This window comes from Podarcis vaucheri (assembly GCF_965113315.1).
Source record: "Podarcis vaucheri genome assembly, chromosome: 1".
NCBI lineage: Eukaryota > Metazoa > Chordata > Lepidosauria > Squamata > Lacertidae > Podarcis > Podarcis vaucheri.
Window position 1 is genome coordinate 34,979,444 of NC_138759.1, and position 14,238 is coordinate 34,993,681.

A 14,238-nucleotide genomic window follows, 5' to 3' on the forward strand; every position below is an offset into this window, starting at 1 on the left:
GCTCTCCCACTTCTCAAAAAGTAACTGTAGGCCGTGGTCTGAGAAGAGAGAGATCACTAACTAACCATTGAGGTTTAATTCCATGGTCAAATGATATCTTGTACTGGTATAAATGTTGCTGCTCCCTCTCAGACTTCGGCAAATTAGTAGACAAAGGGTTGTGGTTTCATCAGCAGCCTGCATTTACTAGCTTTCAAAAACTTGTACATTCTTTTAATTGGAGAGCAGATTCAGACCAAATATGCTTTTGGGTGGACAAACATTTCTTTTTAAAACTCCTGAAAACTTTGTAATAGTTTAGAATTTGAGCTCAGGGGCATACCTTTTATATACAGTTAGAAATTTCTTGTTTTTTTCCAACTTAGGCTGGTTTTTCCAAAGAAGATTAAAGGGAAAAAATACGCTTGTTTTTTGTGGGGTGGGGGTGGGATGGGTAAGTTTGGGGGAAATTGTAGGAATTGCACCCCACTTTGAATCTGGGTCCCAATTAAAAGATATCTCTTGTTCTTCTAGCAGAGGGAAAAGGTATAAAGTAAAGTAGCTCTAAGCTCTTAGGGTTCTAAGATATGCAAATAGTTTTCCCACTTCAGATCTCTGCATAGACTCGGCCGGTGCAAATTACTAAAGCATTCTGTGTGCCTCAGAGAGAGACAATGAGACCGCTACAACAGATGAAAAAGAGTTTCCAGCATGTTTGAAGGTATGCATCAGAAACTTTACTTTATTTTATATAAAATTATATGGTGTTCCTTCTGCATGAATTGTATTGAAAGTGTGTTTGGACTTTAAAAATTGAATTTAAATTGATCTTTAAAGCTTTGAATGTCCTGCTGCCATAAAGAATATAGAGAATTAGCCATTTTTCATGAATTATGGATTACCTTAAGAATTGCTGCCACTCCAAGAAATGCACGCTTTTGGATTTGAATTTAAGTTTGTATATTTATCTAAAGAATTTTATAAAGATATAGTCTTCAGCCATATTTTTTTAACCTAAAACAAAAAGAAAAAAATGTGTGCAGTTCCTTACAGTAAAGTTCTATCTTGAGTTAACTGAGCAAGTATTCTTACTAGCAAAACCTTAAGGCAGTTAACAAAAATCCAAGTAAATTAAAAATACTTTTGATATTTGTATTTGTCCGGTTAATAAAGTATTTGTCCAAAGCTCATTTTTTTCCAGAGCTCTTCTTTCTTCCTCATAACTGAAATTTTGCAATATACTTAATTAACTATTGCTACAAAAAGAAAAGAAGTCTTAATTAAACCTTTATATTATTCAAATCCATTTAAAGTCTTTTAGTTAAGCCAGTTTGGGGGTAGGGGAAGAATCATAATCTTACATCAACTTCTTCAAAAAGTTGGTTTACATCAGCAACAAGCAGTAAGACTGAAGTAGCAACTATCCATCTTAAACTCTCTTGTCTTTTAAGTTTGTTCTTCACTGTTCAACTGCAATGACCACTCCAGCTAATGTTTTTGTATTTCTTTGAGTATATAAGTAAAGGTATCCTTAAACATTTGTTTTAAAATGCACACATCTCAAGGCTTCTTTCCATTCCTACATTTTACCCACACAGTGGCCAGTTCAAAATAAACACTGGGTACGTACGTACGACAATCAGCCTAATGAGAGCAGCCTTAAGACTTTCTGAGATGATTGGCCAAAACATATTTCAGCTTTTGCTGGATTTCATCCTTGTATGGAATATTATCCTTTTGTGGGGTAGTCCTACATATTCTAATTCAAAGGCAATAAGATGATTTCTGGTATACATACACATATACTGCTACCAGCATGAGTCTGACCAAACTGCGGGAGGCAGTGGAAGACAGGAGTGCCTGGCGTGCTCTGGTCCATGGGGTCACGAAGAGTCGGACACGACTAAACAACAACACATATACCAACTAAGATGGCAGCCTTGATGGGCAGGGCATTAAATGTGTTACTTAAAAAACAAACAAACACAGGAGAGATGCATTTCAGTGCTGGAAAAGAAAACGGGTAGTGGTGGCAATTATTTTGATTCAGAACTCTACTATATATTTTAGTAGAACTGATTCTTACAGTGTAGAAATGCACATTATTCTATTTAAAAATAAATCACCAACATACACTCAGCAGTTGAGACTAGGCCTCAATATTTCCTTGCACAGTGATGTGTTCTAAGTTTAGCACTGTTGTTTTCTGTGTATAGATATGTGTGTGTGTGTGTGTGTGTGTGTGTGTGTGTTCGTTCCATCTATCCATCCAATATAATGCTGAAGTCCATTAAAGCTTCACAACACACCTCCTGGAACTATGTATGGTATATATATAATTGGTTTCTTATTTTATTGGCCAGACCAACTTAACTTTTGCTGTACAAATTGTTGTTGTTGCTGCTGTTTTAAAAAAAACTACATTGCACAGCATCTAAAGGGAATATAAGCTTTATAAATTAATAAGTTTATGGATACATGTTTGTTGTTATGAGTCATTCCTTTCGTGTGGCAGCACCTATACATTGGAATTCCCGGCCTATTGAGATTGAGCTGAAATCATTTCTGTTTCAGCAGGGCTTTCCAGACACCTGATTTGGTTATATTTCAACATTATTTTATTTTTAAGATGTTTATTGTGTTTTATTGGTTTTAGATGTTTTAAACAATTTTTAAATATGTTTTATCTATTTATTTATTTTGCTTTGCTTTTTAATAATAGATGTGTTTACTACCCTGTGCTCCTTTGGCGGGAAGAATGGAATACACATTTAATAAATGAATGAATGAAAGAAACATTGATAGATTTGCACTCAAAATAAATCATGATTGATATGCCAACAAAGTAACCCTGTTGCTTAAATCTATTTTCATCCATAAACTAATTTTTAATTAAAAATGGTATCTTTGCCCTATTGATATAATAACCTATAAAACCTTTTTTGTTAACTAAGAAATTACACCGCTACAACTTCTGTAACTTCCTCAACTTTTTCTAATTTCTAATCCGCCCTCAAGACAAAATATTTGAACTTGAATATATGTTAGCCTCAGCCTTCAACTTTGCAGTTACTCTTACACACACACATACAGAGAGAGAGAGAGAGAGAGAGAGAGAGAGGTCAACGGGCTTGCCCATGTTGCTTCTTTACAAATCCCATTTCATCAGAGGTGACAGAGAGCTGTGACACACTTAAGAGAAATTTAAGTGTATGGTAAATGTGTGTGTATAGCAATCAGTTGACTGCTTAACTGCACATACAGAGCAGCAGGGTGGGACCACTTAACTCATGTGTGTCTATGAATAAAAAGTTATCTGAATTGGTCTTCAGGAAAAATCTACTGTCAGCAATGGAAAGCACTTCCATATTCATCTGAGAAAACTGAACTATCTAGGAGGACCTGTTGTAAAGGAAAAAGAAAGGAAACAGTGTGGTCTCTTTCTCTACCAAATTGGCAATGAACGTAACACAAATTGCCAGGTAGGACAACCTTGCACATTCTGACTGGAATTTGTTTTCTCCACTGTAGTACCATTGAAACCTGATAGGTTGCTCTGGAGTAAGCAGGGCCGGCTGATGCTCTTGGGAAGCTGGCAGGGAGCACTGCTGATGCCTGCTTTGAACCCAACGTACGGTAGTTCCTTTTCTGGTCTGGCCCTGTAAGCAGGACCACGTGGTTGCTTCTAGCCAGCCTTTGGACCATGTGGCTCCACATGGATTGTAAGGAATTAAAAGATTGGCTTAGAGCCACTTGGAGTGCTACCAGCAAGGGCGACTGATAGACGACAGGGCTTACCAGAGGTCGATTTGCCCAAGGCCCCCTGAACATAAGAAGGTGGCAGCTCTGAAACAGGAGAAGAAATTTCACTGTACAAGAACAGGGTGAGCAGAGGAGGTTATTTTATTTATTTAACAAGATTAATATGCCACTTAATCAGAAAAACCGCTAAGTTGCATAAAACAATATAAAAGAAAATAGCGATAATTTTTTTTGGAAAAAAACAACCCACTAGCCCCGCCTCCCAGTATGTAAGACTTTGGAATTCATAACACTTCCATTTTATCATTTGCTCCTTGTGAATCCCCTTTCCCTTTGATATGTACTTACCTGCAGGGCATGTTATCATTTTTTTCTTTCGTATCCTTGCAAATATGAAAAATAGTAGGTGATTTCATGCTCTTGGAACTGATGCACTCTTTCCATAAGTGTTCCTAATGAAATACCTAAAATATTTGGTTCTTTGTTATTTGGTTGGTTGCATTCTACTTTCATGTGCATTGTCTACATTAAAATAAATAAAAATGGAAGGGAGGGGATAAAATAAAGATTCTGTTTAACCTTTTAAAAAAGCAACCCAACACCAAGTAGCCATAATGAAATTCTTCAAAATATAGATAAAAATGAACAGTTTTGCAGCAAATATATGCAATAAAATTACATATCTAGGCAGGTTTGCTGAAACAAAAACAAAAACAAAAAAAAGGTTTTGGCGGGTGTCAAAAACAGTACAGTGAAGGCACCTGCTTAATATTAATAGGCAAGGAGATCTAGAGAGTAAGGGATAAATTCCCTGCAGAAGTGCACTTGGAGGGTCGGTAGCCCAGTACCTCAGTGCTAGACAGCCCCGACTGCTGTTGAAAGGTACCAGGAACTCACAGGAACAAGGAAAGCAAGCTACCTTATGCCACTGGTCCATCTAGGACAATATTGTTTAAGCTGACTGGCAGCGGCTCAGGTAGCGGTCTCTCCCGGTTCTTCTTGGAGATGCCAAGAATTGAACCTGTTGATCCTGGACCTGGCTACACAGGGGCAGAGGAAAAGGAGCAGGCGGCATGCCACGCCCCCAGGACACGCACAAGCTCCGCCCCCTGCCTGCTCTCTGCCCACCAGTGCCAGAGCGTGAAGCTCTGCCATTGTGGCTACATAGAAGCATCAACTATCGCAATTTTAAAAGGGCATTGTTAGCAATAGAGGGAAGTGTAGTGGTATCAAATTTCCAAATGCAATGCTCTGCATTGCCCATGTGTAGGAAAGGTGACAGAACCCAAGGATAGAATTTATCACAAATGATCTTGTGTTGCCTCCCAAAAGTGTAAGCAGAACCGAGACAGTGTGTGTGTTGCAGTATTCATTCTCTCTGTGCTAAGGGGCTAACTAGAATGCAGCCTTCCATGCAGGGCCGGATTTCGGTTTGTTGAGGCCCTCAGCTACTGAAGGTAATGGGGCCCTTTCTACGTCCAGTTGTCCTTTGTCAACAACAAACTGTCGCTGTTTATGGACCTAATAGGTATCTAAAGCCATTTGCATGTTGCCATGCAACCAGTCCATGCAGATTGTAGGCACCCTATACAGTGGTACCTCTGGTTATGTACTTAATTCGTTCCGGAGGTCCGTTCTTAACCTGAAACTGTTCTTAACCTGAAGCACCACTTTAGCTAATGGGGCTTCCTGCTGCTGCCGCACCGCTGGAGCACAATTTCTGTTCTCATCCTGAAGCAAAGTTTTTAACCCAAGGTAATATTTCTGGGTTAGTGGAGTCTGTTACCTGAAGTATATGTAACCTGAAGCGTCAGTAACCCGAGGTATCGGGAAGATGGCCGCCGAACTAGCTGCAGAGTTCTGGAGGTTATCTGAGGCAAGTTCTAAATCTGCTTTTTAAACAGGCTCGACACCGAGCCAACCTTTGAAACTCCCTTTATAATATATTTTAACTCCTCCAGAGTTTTTAAGTAGTTTAATAGTCCTTTTAGCTTGCTGCTTTTAAGAAAAAAGAGCTCCTTTGCTACCTTGTTACCTTGTTATCTTGATGTCCGGAGGGTTTTGCTCCCCACGGTGCCGCGTCCCTCAAGTCTGACCGACAACAAGGAAAACGGGTGACAGCTGATTTATTGCCAACTCCGTGTTACGCTCTGAACTATAAGCTATCAAATTACAAATCACAAACAGCTACCCCAAATCTTGCCTCATTTTGGACCTTAGCCCATAGCTGGGTGGACAAAGATTTACAAATGGTACTTACTAGAAAGAAACGTAGGGACCTGGGGATAGTGACAAGTCCATTGTTCCAGGAGTGTTATGAGAAACAGAGTAAAATCACGCAATACTTTTTACACACAAGGGACAACAAAAATGGAAATGGAAATGGAAATGAGCAAAAGATGGCTGAGATGGCTGAGTTGAAGCAGGATGAGGCTCTTCCTTTTCCCTCTGCTGCTCAAGATCACTCAACCTTCTCTAGAGGAATACAGGACACAGAGAATAACAACCAAAATAGAAATACAATGAGCCTGGCCCATGAAATAGTCTTGGCTGAGATATTATCTTCAGAGTTACAGGAAGAAACCCGAAACTCCCAGAAACCCCAGACTTCATCTATGGGCTCCCAGACGGAAAACAATGACTGCTATCCTCAGGACTGGCTGTTCTCTATAAATCTGGATCTGGCAGCTATGAAAAAATACTTAACAATAACAAATGGGCTGCTCCTGACATTAGTGGAAAATTATCCCCTCCAAACTAAAGGCTCAGAACCTCATGGTGTTGATCCACAAACCACCCCTCAAGAGCCAGAATATACAAAGCAACCAGCAACCAGCAAGTGCACACAAGGATCAGCAGCGGAAAATCATCTACACCAAGGAAAGGACATAGGGCTGTATGTATCTGCCCCTAAAACAGAATTTCCCATCGAAGTAAATCAAAAGAAGCGAGGCATTAGTAAGAGATCCCATAAGAAGAAAGCTGAAACTAAAAAGAAAAGTAAGAACATAAAAACTGCAAGGAAATCTGTTACAAACCGACGTGCATGCAAAGTATGCTGGAAAAGACTATATAAGCTGATTCCAACAAAATCAAAAACAAACTCTAACAAACCTGCTACACATGGCAGCAGAGAGAACAACAGTGTGGATCCAGGAAAAAAGATCCAGCTGAAGTCTTTGAAAGAAACATCATTGCTGCCTAATAAAACAAGTGAGGAAACGGAATCACTACCCGGGTGCTCTATGCTGAAACCCCAAGGATCCATAAATATTAAAGAAGACTTACCCCACACTATTGATTATGGCAGATTTCAAGATGAGCCAGTAGCAGCGCAAGACTTGCCCCAGGATAAAGGATGGAAACTGATGTTGGCAGATAGGAAGTTAGCTTTTCTTAACTACCCGAAGCCAAAGGGCTTCCTTACACAGGAAGAACGCTCGGTGCACTTTGTGAATATTTTAGATGATATGCTGCCAGGGAAAATAAAATTAAATGACATTACCTCAGTAGATTTCATATTCTACAATGGATATTCTCTGCGAGTGATTGCCTCCTTCAAAGATCAAAACTTGGCTAAATATATATATAGATCAAGACATCTGCTGTCAAAGAAAAGGATAACGGTAACAAGATTTTTCGAAAACAGCACATGTTTGAAATTGTTCCCTGATGAGTTTACGACAGCTGAGATAAGATTTACTTGTAAACCAAAGGAGGAGAGAGGACACTCAAAAGACAAACTGGAACATACTGAGCAAGGGCCCTTGAAACTAAGACAGGAGATGAGATTGCCTAATGAGGGGATGGATAACTTCTATCCAGAAGAAAAGGCATTAATAAACCAGTTTGGATTGTTGCCTTTCTTTGCCCAATCTGAGATCTTGAGAAGATTGGAGACCCTTAGAAATAAGTTAACAGAGATGAATGCTCAGGATAAAGTAAGAGAGAAAGAACCGGCAACGGACCAATTGAAGAAAGAGAACCTCTCTGAAAAAGCTAAGACAGACCTCATGAAAGATTACTTTTATAATACCTCTACAATTGCGGAGATAAACCTGTTAACAACAGATCCAACACAGTGCGTAAGGGACAGCAACAATCTACCATCTAAGAAGGAAACCATCCCTATGGCAACCACGAAAGACCACCCTTATATTACCTCTGCAGCTGCAGAGATAAACCTGACAACAACAGATCTAACACAGTGCGTAAGGGACAGCAACAACCTACCATCTAAGAAGGAAACCACCCCTATGACAACCACAACGCGCTCTTGGACCAGCATGAGGTACCTGGATGAGGATGAACTTGGCACCAGTCAAATAGAACACCTCAAGGTAGACTCGCCAAAAAAAGGAGTACTGATCACTAACGTTAGCACGCTGCACCCTTCAACTGATTCCATTGAGTACCTGGGCAATAATACATCTATGGACATTGCCAAAATGAATGAAATCCAACTAACAGATAAAAAGATAGGCCCAAAAAATCTTTCAAAGGCAAATTGACTAAGATCAATTTTTGGCAAGACAACGTGCAACCTTGCCTTGCTAACTTGGAATATTGCAGGTTGGCAAAAGAGGCGTTCTGACCAATCCTTTGCCAAATTTATCCAGAGACATGACATTGCTTTCCTCCAGGAGACCTGGAGCACAAGTGAAGTGGAGTTAAATGGTTTTTCTGCGTTCTCCCTCCCAGGTCTTTCAAGTACTAGAGGGGGGCGAGTTAAAGGTGGGTTAGTTACTTTAATCTCAACAAGGCTAAGGGCCACATTTAAAAAACTAGACCCACTAGACCATCTGGCCACAGCTGTGCAAGTACAGTGGAGAACCCACAGCTGGCTGCTGATTAATGTATACCTACCTCCACAAAGAGAGAAAAGATTGATAAGAAATACTTGGGCTCAGTTAGAACAGTATCTTGACAAACTACTAAATCAATTTCCTGATGCCTCTGTAGTGGTGGCAGGTGACCTAAATGCCAGAACTGGACAATCTGATGAGGCTTTGTGTGCCCATTTCCACGAAACAGTCCCCATTATAGAGGAAACCCACCCAATACCAGCTAGAATCTCAAAGGATAAAGGCTGCAATTATGCCGGCTTATGCCTACTACACTTGGTCAATAAGTTGGACCTGGTTATATTAAATGGCCGCACAGAGGGGGAGAAGGTCGGAGAATTCACATTTATATCTAACAATGGCGCCTCCACAATTGATTATATAATCGTGTCGTATGATCTTCAAAACAAAGTTCTGGAATGCAAAGTGGAGGAGCGCTTAGACAGTGATCATCTGCCATTAAGTGCACTTGTAGCTGCGGGAAAGGATTTATCCTGCGCTGAAAAAATTGAGCATTCGAGCCCTACAGCCTTGGAGCTCAGATATTCGCGCATTACATGGACAGATGAACTGCATAAGGAAATTTCAAGTAGGCTATGCTCAAAGGAATTCCTCATTAAGAGAGAAAACCTTATAACTTCCTCAAGCCATGAATTAAAGATAAATTTATTTCAGGAGCTAATTTTACTCCTTCAAGATCCCCTGAAGGAAAAAAGAAACAGGCCAAGTAGGCAATCCTCAGTATATAAAAACTCCAAACCCTGGTTCGATCAAGAATGTCAGGATATGAAGCTAAATTTACTGAAAAAATACAAGAGTTATAGATCTGCCAATTTACCCCAACTCCCCACGGGCTGGTTTGAAGATAAACGGAATTATAAAATTTTGATCAAAAACAAAAAACTCCTGGCACAGAAAAGAGAATGGAAATGCCTAATAGATGCATCCAGAGAGAGAGATTCGGCCACCTTCTGGAGACTGGTAGCAAATGGAGTGCGACCTACTTCCTCAGAAGTGGAGTATACTATACCTGCAGGGACTTGGGAGGCATTTTTCCAATCTTCATATTCAGCTCTGCCTTTGACACAGCCACTAATACAGTGTGCGGCAGGTGATGAGTGGCCTCCGGTGTCGGTCGCGGAGATTAGGAGGCTTATTCAGGCACTCAAACACAGAAAAGCCCCGGGAGCAGATAACATCTCTCCTGAACTTCTCAAAGCCAATATTGACTGGTGGGCCCCAGTCCTTGCCACCCTTTTCACCAGCATAGATCAAACAGCAATAATACCAGAGGACTGGGGATTGGCAATCATCGTTCCCATATTCAAGAAAGGCTGTAAACTTGATCCAGCCAATTACAGACCAATCAGTCTCTTAAGCATCATCAGCAAACTTTATGCAACTCACTTACGTGAAAAGTTTGCGGACTGGCTGGAACAGGAGCACATCCTAAAGGAAGCCCAGGCTGGTTTCAGGGCACATAGATCAACTCTAGACCAAGGATTGGTATTGCAACATCTAGTGGAGAAATACACCTCAAAGAAAGGAGGCTCTCTCTATGTAGCCTTTATAGATTTCAAATCAGCCTTCGACTCGATACCCCGGCACAGACTTTGGGAAAAACTAAATGCCACAAACATTGATAGACGTCTTTTGCTTCTTATCCGTAGACTACATGAAAATACTCGGATCCGTGTTAGATGCGACCGTTATGGGAACCTATCAAAGGAAATCCAAAGTTCCCATGGTGTCAAGCAAGGCTGTGTTCTTGCCCCTATTCTTTTTAACTTCTATATAAACTCCTTAGTCGGAAAGATGGAGGAAGCAAGTACTCATTCCCCAAATTTAAATAATACACCAATCCCGGTCCTTTTGTACGCGGATGATGCGGCACTTATTTCCTTCTCTTGTGTGGGTCTAAGAAAACTTTTACGAGCTCTTACAGAGTATTGCGAAGCTGAACACCTAATAATAAACTACACCAAATCAAAAATTATGGTGTTCTCCAAGAGAAAACTCCGACATAAATGGAAAATTAATAACCAACCTATTGAGCAAGTAACATCTTTTAGATATCTTGGAATAATTTTTGATGAGAAGGGATCTTGGTGCCATCAGATTAAGAATTCCATTGTAAATGCGCAAAGATCTTCCAGAGCTATCATAAGATTCTTTTACAGAAAAGGAGGTCAATATGTTCCTGCTGCCTCCCAGGTCTTTGTTGCAAAAATACTTCCACAATTGACGTATGGCACCCAGATATTTAATTGTCAAAAACTCAAGTCCCTGGAATCTGTACAAACTAAATTTTATCGTTCCCTACTAGGGTTACCTACCTGTGTCTCTAACACTGCCGTTAGGCTGGAGGTTGGCCAACTCCCTATTAATGCCAGGATATGGATCCTGAAGATTCACTTCTGGCTAAAACTCATATTTTTCCCAGTGGGAGTGGCTCCATTGACTCTACTAGACCCGTTCCAGTCTAAATGGAGATTGTCGCTTTATGAAAAATTGAGGGGCCTGGGGCTTTCCTCACAAGAACTCATAGCCTCAGGCTTTGAAAAGGCTAAAATGATGGTGAGCCAGCGAATAGGAGATGTAGAGCTTCAGGACCATATGAGCAAGATAGATAAATATCCAGCTATCCAAGATTATGGAAAAGGGTTTAATCTAACCCCATATCTGATGGACCTACAAATCGCAAAATATAGGCGGGCGTTTACCCTTACTAGATTTGATGTATTGCCATCGGCCTTACTAAAGGGCAGATACGAGGGCACACCCTATGCTAAACGAGTTTGCCCATGTGGTCTGAAGGAGGTGGAAACGGCTTCACATGTGCTGTTACACTGCGACCTTTACGGGGATATCAGGTTACTGTTTATCTCCCCTATCGTTCAGAAATTTCCAGGTCGATCTGAATCTCAGCGGCTGAAAATCCTACTAGGAGACAAAAACCCAGAAGTAACACTGAAAGTGGCCAAGTTTTCTGCGGCCGCGATCAAGCGGAGGGCATTAGCTGTAAAAAAGTAAAAGATCTGACCCCTGGATAAGCCCCCCCCCTTTTTTAAGCCCATACATACACTGTAGTGCATATATGAGTATGTATATGTGTGTGTGTGTGGGTGGGTGTGTATATGTGTATTGTTTTTATGTATAATTTTACAACTTTTAACTGACACCATCATTCCCTTGTAAATTATTGCTGCCTTTTATGTTGTGTTTTTTTTTTTTTCTTCTGGTCTATGACCGTAATAAATTTATTCATTCATTCATTCATTCAATATTTCTGGGTTAGTGGAGTCTGTTACCTGAAGTATATGTAACCTGAAGCGTCAGTAACCCGAGGTACCACTGTATATAGAAATGATCAAACCAGTGATATTTTAGGGAGCGGGCTAGCAGATGGGGCCCATTACTTACATCATAAGAGCCTACACAACACAAAACACTCTTGCTGTATGTAGGTTTGATTTTATTTGTTTTTTATCTTATATTTTGGAAATGTACATCCAGTTTCTTTTTTCCTTTACATTTTTGGGGGGCCCGCAAGAAAGTGGAGCCCCAAGCTATAGCTTGTTAAGCTTGTATGTAAATCTGGCGCTGCTTCCCTGTGTGAGAATGCAGATCTGGCACACCGTGGGAAAAGTGGAAAGGCAAAGTAAGGAAGAGAAGCAGTGGGCAAGAATACTGGGTACTGAAAATGTTTTCTTCTTGATGCATTGGCCACTATAACCACTACCACCCCCATTGCCTTTATCCCAAGTGAGCTTCCTTCCAGTTTCTGAGCCACAGCCGCTGCGGGGAGCATGGTAGCTGCAGAAGGGGTTTCAGGGTCGGAAGCAGGAAGCAGAGTAGGATTCACCACTCCTCTCCGATTCACTGTGCCTCCTATTTGAACTGATAGTTGCACAGCAGAACTGCATTCTAGCACACCACTGCTGTCATGGGGTTTTGAAGGGGAGAGGTTAGCTCTCGCAGAAGGCACAAATCTCAAATCCCTGACTCTGCCCTCCATGTGCTCCAAGATCAGGTTTACCACCCCTTCCTCTGTTTTTCTTTCTTTCGGTGTGAGCACATCGCTGCAGCCACTTTCTTTTGTCTTTTGGGTGATTAGAGATTCTTTTACTCTTTAGGACTAAGGCTTGGGTATGTACTGATTATTTGCAGCCCTGTTTAAAGTAGCAACCACACACTCGGTCTCTTTCATTTTTGTGTATTAAACCAATCTTTTTCTGCTTCCTGGTGCAACAAGTTCTTTCTTAGGCTTGCATACTTTAAACAGACACATGTCCTGACTCCACATGAAAGCTTCCATTCCTCTCAAGAGCACACACTGGGTCTATATCAGTGGGTGGATAAAAATCAATGATTTTTTTAAAAAATAATCAGATTTTTTAAAATTTAAATTGGTTGTTTTTATTTAAATTGGATTTTTTTTTTAAAAAAATGGGATTTTTAAAAATAAAATGCTTTCGGAGCAAAAATATTTCTATTTAAGTTACATTATAGTCCAAAGGTTATTCATCAGAAAACAAGGATTTGTTTTTAACTGTGTAGCATAAGGCTTTATATGCAATGTTTTTGGTAAATAAATTCCATTAATCCATTCACTATGTCATGGTCTTCCAGAGGTTTCTGTAAGATTTTGGGGGGCATTTTTTTTCTAACGATAAGATACAGATGCTTTTTTTTGCAGTTCTCGAAAGGGTGAATTTGTGTCCTCAGAGGTAACATGCCTTTTCTTCACAGGAAAAATGTTATAAAATACACATACAGAGTTAAGGGGAAAATCTTAATCCCATTGTTTCTTTGCAAATTTTATATACACAGAATCAACCCCTAACCTCTGAAAAGCAGAGGTTCGATGAATAGATTGTCTGGAGTAGAATAGATCTGCACAAGTAGCTAAGTGTGAAGCAATAAAAATGAAAGTGCAACCTTGTGAGCAGAATACAGTTGTACCTTGGTTGCCGAATGCCTTGGTACTCGTACGTTTCGACTCGCGAATGAATGAAACACGGAAGTGACTGTTCCGCTTTTCGAATGATTTTTGGAAGCCGAACGTCCAACATGGCTTCCATGGCTTCCAACTGAGTGCAGGAAGCTCCTGCAGCCAATCGGAAGCTGCACCTTGGTTTTTGAACAGTTCTGGGAGTTGAACAGACTCCCAGAACAGATTAAGTGTGACAACCAAGGTACGACTGTACTCCACAGTCTTCGGATCTTTGTGTAATAATTGTGCAAGTCAGCTGCATGTCTAGGCAACTCAGACTTGAGTCAAGTGCTGAAGGCACTTCATGGCTGGCAACCTCTTCCCAATCTCACTGGGTTCCAAAAACTGCACTATCACAACTGAATAGGCACCTGAATGTAGAAGCAAATCTAAAGAGGTGGGTGATGGTGGTTGTGGAAATACAGAAGTTTTTTCATGTGTGTTAAAACTCAGTCTAAGTGTTTGTCTGTTTTTTAAAATTTAACCACATCAGTTAACGAACATGGCTACATATGCTATAATGTTTCAGTTAAATAAATTGCTTAAGTTGTTATTAAGGAAATGATTATTTTTCTCCTTCCAATAAAGCATTGCAGAAAAGTTGTCCAAAAATAAACAGTTAACTTATTAAACCTCACAATGATTTCATAATTATCT

The 14,238-nt window shown here is 40.3% G+C and overlaps 1 long non-coding RNA gene across 2 annotated transcripts in view; it reads left to right on the forward strand.

Moving 5' to 3' along the window:
- The first annotated feature begins 539 nt into the window (after positions 1-539).
- LOC309527297 overlaps positions 540-14,238 on the forward strand; it is a 67,582-nt gene continuing 53,883 nt past the window's right edge. For both annotated transcript variants that reach the window (XR_014217181.1, XR_014217182.1), the window contains exon 1: positions 540-700. This is a non-coding gene — a long non-coding RNA (uncharacterized lncRNA). The remainder of the gene's footprint in view (positions 701-14,238) is intronic.